This window comes from Salvelinus fontinalis, chromosome 38 (assembly GCF_029448725.1).
Source record: "Salvelinus fontinalis isolate EN_2023a chromosome 38, ASM2944872v1, whole genome shotgun sequence".
Lineage (NCBI taxonomy): Eukaryota > Metazoa > Chordata > Actinopteri > Salmoniformes > Salmonidae > Salvelinus > Salvelinus fontinalis.
Genome location: NC_074702.1, coordinates 19,862,626 through 19,872,191, shown reverse-complemented (window position 1 = coordinate 19,872,191; position 9,566 = coordinate 19,862,626). Strand labels below are relative to the sequence as shown.

Below are 9,566 nucleotides of genomic sequence, written 5' to 3'. Positions count from 1 at the left end.
CCATATCCCAACCGTGAGTACAACCCAACCCATATCCCAACTGTGAGTACAACCCAACCCATATCCCAACTGTGAGTACAACCAAACCCATATCCCAACTGTGAGTACAACCCAACCCATATCCCAACTGTGAGTACAACCCAACCCATATCCCAACTGTGAGTACAACCCAACACATATCCCAACTGTGAGTACAACCCAACACATATCCCAACTGTGAGTACAACCCAACACATATCCCAACTGTGAGTACAACACAACACATATCCCAACTGAGTACAACCCAACACATATCCCAACTGTGAGTACAACCCAACACATATCCCAACTGTGAGTACAACCCAACCCATATCCCAACTGTGAGTACAACACAACACATATCCCAACTGTGAGTACAACCCAACCCATATCCCAACTGTGAGTACAACCCAACCCATATCCCAACTGTGAGTACAACCCAACCCATATCCCAACTGTGAGTACAACCCAACCCATATCCCAACTGTGAGTACAACCCAACACATATCCCAACTGTGAGTACAACCCAAACCATATCCCAACTGTGAGTACAACCTAACCCATATCCCAACTGTGAGTACAACACAACACATATCCCAACTGTGAGTACAACCCAATCCATATCCCAACTGTGAGTACAACCCAACCCATATCCCAACTGTGAGTACAACCCAACCCATATCCCAACTGTGAGTACAACCCAACACATATCCCAACTGTGAGTACAACCCAAACCATATCCCAACTGTGAGTACAACCTAACCCATATCCCAAATGTGTACCGTCACACATAGGGTGTGGTATAATAAAGGTGTGACTTAAAAAGGTGTCGCTTAATAAAGGTGTGGCATAATAAAGTTGTGGCATAATAAAGGTGTGGCATAATAACAGTGTGGCATAATAAAGGTGTGGCTTAATAAAGGTGTGGTATAGCAAAACAAATCCAGTATAGGCAACATTCTGAATTGAGTAAGAAGGAAGCAAGAAACTGAAATATACTGTTTGTATTGTTGGTTTTTGGCCTATATCTGGTCAGTAACTGGAACACTCATTCACTTTTACAGCAACGTTAAATACCATATCCAACAACTGAATGAAAGTGTTTGAACAAGCTTGATGCTTTTGGCTACAGTGGCTTATATCGTCATCAAACACTCTACTCTGAAGTGAAACAGACTACGCACAAATATCCAATTGTTCACAAGTTTATATGGTTGTCATTACGTTGAGAATCAGGACAGTAATGGCCTATGTAATACATGTTGCCCACCCTCAACTCTATAGTGGCAGGTTTGTCATCCATGTACTTCATATAAATGTGCACTAGAGGACAGTACTGTTTAGCACACATCAAATTGGGGCCACTACACAATAAATAGCATTCACTTGTATATAACAACCTTGACAGCTGGGGTGTGAAAGGGATTTTGTTGATTTTCGCCAGTGTAAAGGTAGTGTCAGATGGTCTTATTCCTTGCAATAAGGGCTTTGGTCTTTTAACACTGACTGTATTATAGTCGTGCAATTTGCAAATCAACTTGATTGGAGGTACACAGCCCACTCCCCGCCTCTTGTCAACCCGGTCTCTGGGGTAGACATAAGATAGTAACATTTAAATCCAGGATACTTATGATATGTTACATTTTGTATGGTATGTCGGAATTTGTGGATGTCCATCATCCATTTTGTATGATATATTACGAATTGCAATTCGTTCAATATGTTACAAATTCTAATTCGTAAAATTGTTTACGAATTTGTTAAACGTATGATATGTTACGAATGACAATTTGTTGTGGCTAACGTTAGCTAGGTGGCGGGGATGCTAGACGTTCCCATGTAACGTTATACGCCCACCCATCCAACTGGACCAACCACCCTACTTCGGTCTTTGCCTTGAGTAACCTTCTGTCTTATGTAACCATACCAAAGGTATATCATATTAATTTGAGTGTTCCTGATATACTTTTACTATATTACGTCTAGTCTATCAACCAGGCTATTATACCGGATTTTTGACAGTTTTCGGCATGATGCCCCATTTACGTCGTGAAGTGTTATTTCATCTTCATGAATTCTTGCCCCGCTACTGAATGGACAAGTGTAACGTTTGTGTTTGTAACACAAGATGGAGGAGAGCTTGTCTCTTGTCAAAGATCACATTTATTTTGGGAGATTGTAAAATATGAACTTTTCATTCAAGACAGGATAAATATATTGTTTCTGGTGATAATAAAACATGTTTAGTTTTTTTGCTTTTTCTTCAACTTGTTTCTCTAACTTTATTGCAAGTCAAGCTAGCTTGCAGTGCAGAGCAGCTAGCTAAAAGCTAGGCTAGGTTGAAGCACCATTGTAGCTAGCAACCTCCACCTAATAATTATCATCAAAAACAAACGTCATTACCATCACAATAAACTTAAACGGGAGGCAACAGTCATATAATATAATTGGCTTAACAGTCAATGTGTATTATTTAACATTACTATTAAAATTGTACTCACTTATAGGAATGGGTTATTGTTTATAAGTTGCTAGCTATCTCATAAACCCACCACCGAAAACCACATATTTTCATCTTCCTCTGAAGACAATGCAAAGTTTAAAAAAATTCTAAGTATGCTGCGTCTGTCTAACAACGGAGCCTTCAACAGCAAGGGGGCGTTGTGTTTCCAATCTGTTGTGGACATCCCCATTGAAATGCAGTACATCTGGCGCAATGTAACAGAGTGCTTATGGGTAATGTAAACTTTAGAGGCTTTAGGGTTGTCAGACAATTTTTGGGCCAAACCTAGCTCAAATTCTACACATCGGAGTAAAACGAGGCTACAGCGTCCATAAGGTAACAATTAAGCCTCGTTCCCATTACCCATAAGCACTCCATTACGCTGTGCTGGATGTCATGCATTTCAATGGGGACATCCACAACAGAGTGGAATTACATCGCCCCCTTGCGGTTGAAGGCGCCGTCGCAAGAAGGACACTACATAATTTGACATTTTCCAAACTTTGCCTTGTCTTCAGTCCAGCCAGAGTCCGGAAGTTACCAAACCACAGAAGAAGATGAAAATATGTGGTTTTCGTTGATGGATGATGGTAGATACCGAAATCAGCTAGATAAAGTTATTTTGCAAGCTATTTTTAAGATAGCTAGCTAGCTTGATTCTGTATGGAGCCATAGCTAGCTAGCTAGCATAATCATTAGAAAATGAATCATTGACCTGCGAAGACCTAGCAACTGACATTAATCCCATGATTTATTGATCACCCAGTTAGATCTGGAGTTTTAGTAGAGCACGACTGAAGTTAGAAAATAATTTGTTTAGCTATGACATTTGCTGCAAACTGAATCTGTACTGCCCTTTGATTAATTAAAAAACATATCTAAATCATTTACAATTGTCTGTCCCCACTCGCCAGGCTGCAACCCACTCCCAGTTAAGCGGGGTCCGTTCAGGCCTCCGTCAGCTCCACAATGCCCTGGGGGATGTGATGGACATCCAGAACTCTCTGCCCGGTAGAAGTCAGCAATGCCTGGAGGCAAAACATTAACACCATTGAGAACCTGAAGTACGTAAAATATGCTGGGACACAACATCAGCAGAGGCTCCTCAGAGGAGGAAGGTGAGGACCATTCTCCTCAGTGAATATATATATATATATATATATATATATATATATATATATACTAAATATATATAAATATATATATATATATATATATATACTAAATATATTCACGTCACTAAATAATTAATTAAAACACACTGTTTTGCAATGAAGGTCTACAGTAGACTCAACAGCACTCTCTGGGGTAGCACAATGGTGTAGCTGGAGAACAGATAGTTTCCGTCCTCCTCTGGCTACATTGACTTCATTACAAAACCTAAGAGGCTCATGGTTCTCACCCCCTTCCATAGACATAGAGTAATTATGACTGAATTAGAGGGTGATGCCTCTGGAATTTATGCACTGATTGAGTAGGTGAAGTTATGGAGATTGTGCTCTTATTAGAGAAATGGTGAGAGAGACAGTTCCTCAGTTTATGGTTATTTAATGTTGATTGGAGATTAACAATGTTTGCAATTCTGTGCCATGTCACTCAGCTGTGATTATCCAATTAACTGTCATTTTATCCATACAAGATGTGTTCTGGAAATAATAATAAACATGAATACAATGGCATCAATATACTAATATTTTTCAACTGTGCTGTGTCACAAAAGTTACATTTTACAGACACAGTATATTTGACATTAGTTTTTTTTTTTTTTTTTTTTTTTATCCCATTTTCTCCCCAATTTTCGTGGTATCCAATCGCTAGTAATTACTACCTTGTCTCTTCGCTACAACTCCCGTACGGGCTCGGGAGAGACGAAGGTCGAAAGCCATGCGTCCTCCGAAGCACAACCCAACCAGCCGTACTGCTTCTTAACACAGCGCGCCTCCAACCCGGAAGCCAGCCGCACCAATGTGTCGGAGGAAACACCGTGTACCTGGCCCCCTTGGCTGGCGCGCACTGCGCCCGGCCCGCCACAGGAGTCGCTGGAGCGCGATGAGACAAGGATATCCCTACCGGCCAAACCCTCCCTACCCCGGACGACGCTATGCCAATTGTGCGTCGCCCCACGGACCTCCCGGTCGCGGACGGCTGCGACAGAGCCTGGGCGCGAACCCAGAGACTCTGGTGGCGCAGTTAGCACTGCGATGCAGTGCCCTAGACCACTGCGCCACCCGGGAGGCCCTATTTTACATTAGTTATCTTGTTATTTTTAGTCCCACCCTTCAGCTCCATGGTTTGACTTTGAAAGTTTTTTTTTGCCTGGTCACCGACAGCCGTTTCCTAAACAGAAGCAAATGGAACTAAACACGGATGGATCTACCTAAATTTGTCCAATAGAAACTCTCGTTTTGGACTAATGATTACACCCTAGAGTAGCCAGATGTAGTCAACGGTGTGCAAGGCGGTATTGAATATGTCACTGTCTGTAACCTTGATTACTCAAAAGCCTATCTAGGGGTTTTTATTTCTATGTTGGCCTGGTATGGTTCCCAATCAGAGGCAGCTGTTTATCGTTGTCTCTGATTGGGGATCATATTTAGGCAGCCATTTCCCTACTGTGTTTTGTGGGATCTTGTTTTGAGTTAGTGCATGTAGCACCTCTTATGTTACGGTTCGTTGTTTGTTTCCTTTTGTTTTTGTAAGTTTCACACAAATAAAGATGTGGAACTCAGAGCATGCTGCATTAAGTGCTGCAGTGCATTTCCTCCTCATGGACTGCACCAGATTTGCCAGTTCTTGCTGTGAGATGTTACCCCACTCTTCCACCAAGGTACCTGCAAATTCCCGGACATTTCTGGGGTGAATGGTCCTAGCCCTCACCCTCCAATCCAACAGGTGCCAGACGTGCTCAATGAGATTGAGATCCGGGCTCTTCGCTGGCCATGGCAGAACACTGACCTTCCTGTCTTGCAGGAAATCACGCACAGAACGAGCAGCATGGCTGGTGGCATTGTCATGCTGGAGGGTCATGTCAGGATGAGCCTGCAGGAATGGTACCACATGAGGGAGGAGGATGTCTTCCCTGTAACGCACAGCGTTGAGATTGCCTGCAATGACAACAAGTTCAGTCCGATGATGCTGTGACACACCGCCCCAGACATTGACGGACCCTCCACCTCCAAATCGATCCCGCTCCAGAGTACAGGCCTCTGTGTAACGCTCATTCCTTCGACGATAAGCCCGAATCCGACCATCACCCCTGGTGAGACAAAACTGCGACTAGTCAGTGAAGAGCACTTTTTGCCAGTCCTGTCTGGTCCAGCAACAGTGGGTTTGTGCCCATAGGCGACGTTGTTGCCGGTGATGTCTGGTGAGGACCTGCCTTACAACAGGCCTACAAGCCCTCAGTTCAGCCTCTCTCAGCCTAATGCGGACAGTCTGAGCACTGATGGAGGGATTGTACATTCCTGGTGTAACTCGGGAAGTTGTTGTTGCCATCCTGTACCTGTCCCGCAGGTGTGATGTTTGGATGTACCGATCCTGTGCACGTGTTGTTACACGTGGTATGCCACTGTGAGGACGATCACCTGTCTGTCCTGTCTCCCTGTAGCGCTGTCTTAGGCGTCTCACAGTACGGACATTGCAATTTATTGCCCTGGCCACATTTGCAGTCCTCATGACTCCTTGCAGCATGCCTAACACGGAACCCAAACCGGCTGTGCACGTGCGCCATTGTGCGCTATCGTGCATAAATGTATTTTGCCCCCCCACACCAAACGCGATTACGACACACAGATTAAAATATCTAAACAAACTCTGAACCAATTACATTAATTTGGGGACAGGTCGAAAAGCATTAAACATGTATGGCAATTTAGCTAGTTAGCTTGCGCTTGCTAACTATTGTTAATTTGTCCTATTTAGCTAGCTTGCTGTTGCTAGATAATTTGTCCTGGGATATAAACATTGAGTTGTTATAACGAAATCAGTCAATTGAAATAAATTCATTAAGCCCTAATCTTGAGATTTCAAAGGGGGAGATTGCCATAGGCAATCAGAATGAATTTTTCCCTCTACGAGAGAGAGAACGCTGTAGATCAGACCCACTGTAAACTGATTCTTCAGATCGTCACAGGAGAGTTATGACATTATCAAGACATTTTGCAGGAGAATGTTAAGCTATCTGTCCGGCAATTGAAGCTCAACAGAAGTTGGGTGATGCAACAGGACAATGACCCAAAACACAGAAGTAAATCAACAACAGAATGGCTTCAACAGAAGAAAATACGCCTTCTGGAGTGGCCCAGTCAGAGTCCTGACCTCAACCTGATTGAGATGCTGTGGCGTGACCTCAAGAGAGCAGTTCACACCAGACATCCCAATAATATTGCTGAACTGAAACCGTTTTGTAAAGAGGAATGGTCCAAAATTCCTCCTGACCGTTGTGCAGGTCTGATCCGCAACTACAGAAAACGTTTGGTTGAGGTTAATGCTGCCAAAGGAGGGTCAACCAGTTACTAAATCCAAGGGTTCACATACTTTTCCCACCCTGCACTGTGAATGTTTACACGGTGTGTTCAATAAAGACATGAAAACGTATATTTGTTTGTGTGATTAGTTTAAGCAGACTGTGCTTGTCTATTGTTGTGACCACATTTTATGTCCAATTTATGCAGAAATCCAGGTATCTCTAAAGGGTTCACATACTTTTTCTTGCCACTGTATATAAGAGACTGAGTCGAACACACCCCCTCTTGTTATGTTGGTATCTACTCAACAAAAGTATGTTTGGAAATATATAGATTTTTCAATGACGTGTGTAGTTTAAGGAAATACAGACAGGCGGCACATTACTACAAGACAAAACAGCTCCCTCAATCAAGCCTAATTGTGTTGTAAGTATAAAACAAAAGCTTGCTTTCATATAATAAAAGAAAAGCTTGAAACAGTAGTGGGATGCGGTACTGTCTTAGTGTGGGGTGGGAAGAATGCAATACATTACCTTGTATGCGGCACAAATCACATTATTGTGGGAGCACCTCTAAGATGATGAATTAGGCTGTTTGTGATAGTTTGAATCCAGTGCAGGCTGCTGTGGTAAGGACGGCTCATAATAATGGCTGGAACGGAGCAAATGGAATGGCATTCAACACCTGGAAACCATGTGTTTGATACCATTCCACTGATTCGGCTCCAGCCATTACCACGGACATATCCTCCCCAATTAAGGTGCCACCAACCTCCTGTGTTTGAATCCTAAGCAACCTGCCATAGACATTGTTGTAGGTACAATAAACCAACATAGATATTGTAGTAGGTCAAAGCTGTGTGCTGGAAAACCTTGGTAGAGCATGGGTGAAGTATGTACTGTGGTGCTCATGTAAATGTCCTTTATTTTTTGGGGCTTCAGACCAATGCCTACTTCTGACTTAAAACTTTGTTTTTTGTTTTTAATATCAATATGGCAAAGGCCTGTTCTGTATGTGCTCTGTGACACACAACAAGAAGTGCACTCAAATAGACTACAAACCGTATTAGGTGAGATCCACAGCTATTGAACAGCCCTATGGGAGCCTCAGCTTGCTATAGTATTTTCTGTATACAAAAGCAGTAAATGTACTTTGGCTGCAGCACACAGCCCATTTGTATCAGCATTCAGCAGTCAGGTCGCTCCCTGGAGCTCACGCCACAATCAAAGAAATGCAGGGGTCACACTGTCTGGTTTCAAATGAAACTGGGATGAGCTGGCCTCGACACTGATAGAATTCCTAATGGGATTTTCCTGAGAGGAATGCAGTCCATGGACACATGCCACATGGTCAGTTGTACAGTGGAGAAACTTAAATTATTACAATTTCTTTGTCTTAGTTGTGTTTGAATGTCACTAAAAATAACAGAAAGGCTGTTTATGTCACCCTGATTTACATACATAGAGGTTTGTGACAGTAAAAAAAATCATGATTAAAAAAAGAATTGCAGCTTTGCACTGTCAGTGCAAATTTGGAAATAATAACCAACGGGAAAGTCCTATTCCCTCATCTTTCTCCTTTGGCAGATTATTACATTCTGTGGTGTCACAGTACAAATTGCTGGCAAATTGATTTTCATCATAACACTTATTCATCAGGGCTGCAAGGAGTATTCTCAGTCCCAAAGGCAACGCATGGAGTAGAGTGTAAATGAGTGTTACACTGCAATGCCAGGGAAAACTTATACTACCATGATGGGATACATACTTTCACGTTGGCTATATAGGCATATAAACAGCAGATCCTTAAACAGGGCGGGAGTAATGTAGGGGCTTACAGGGGCTGCATAATAAAACATATATCAAATATACAGTTGCAAGAAAAAGTATGTGAACCCTTTGGAATGATCTGGATTTCTATATAAATTGGTCAAAAAATGTAATCTGATCTTCCTCTAAATCACAACAATAGACAAACACAGTGTGCTTAAACTAATAACACACAAATTAATTAATACATTTTGTCTGTATTGAATAGATAATTTAAACATTCACAGTGTAGGTTGGAAAAAGTATGTGAACCCCTAGGCTAATGATAATTGGAGTCAGGAGTCAGCTAACCTGGAGTCCAATCAATGAGACGAGATTGGATATGTTAGTTAGAGCTGCCCTACAATATAAAAAACACTCACAAAATATGAGTTTGCTATTCACAAGAAGCATTGCCAGATGTGAACCATGCCTCGAACAAAAGAGATGTCAGAAGACCTAAGATTAAGAATTGTTGACTTGCATAAAGCTGGAAAGGGTTACAAAAGTAGCTCTAAAAGCCTTGATGTTCATCAGTCCACGGTAAGACAAATTGTCTATGAATGGAGAAAGTTCAGCACTGTTGCTACTCTCCCTAGGAGTGGCCGTCCTGCAAAGATGACTGCAAGAGCACAGCGCAGAATGCTCAATGAGGTTAAGAAGAATCCTAGTGTCGTCTCAGCTAAAGACTTACAGAAATCTTTGGAACATGCTAACATCTCTGTTGACGCGTCTACGATACTTAAAACACTAAACAAGAATGGTGTTCAT

General features: G+C 42.2%; 1 long non-coding RNA gene across 1 annotated transcript in view; it reads left to right on the top strand.

Moving 5' to 3' along the window:
• The first annotated feature begins 2,923 nt into the window (after nucleotides 1-2,923).
• LOC129837216 (uncharacterized) overlaps nucleotides 2,924-9,566 on the top strand; it is a 13,195-nt gene continuing 6,552 nt past the window's right edge. The window contains exons 1-2 of the long non-coding RNA XR_008756692.1: nucleotides 2,924-3,111; nucleotides 3,436-3,639. This is a non-coding gene — a long non-coding RNA (uncharacterized LOC129837216). The remainder of the gene's footprint in view (nucleotides 3,112-3,435; nucleotides 3,640-9,566) is intronic.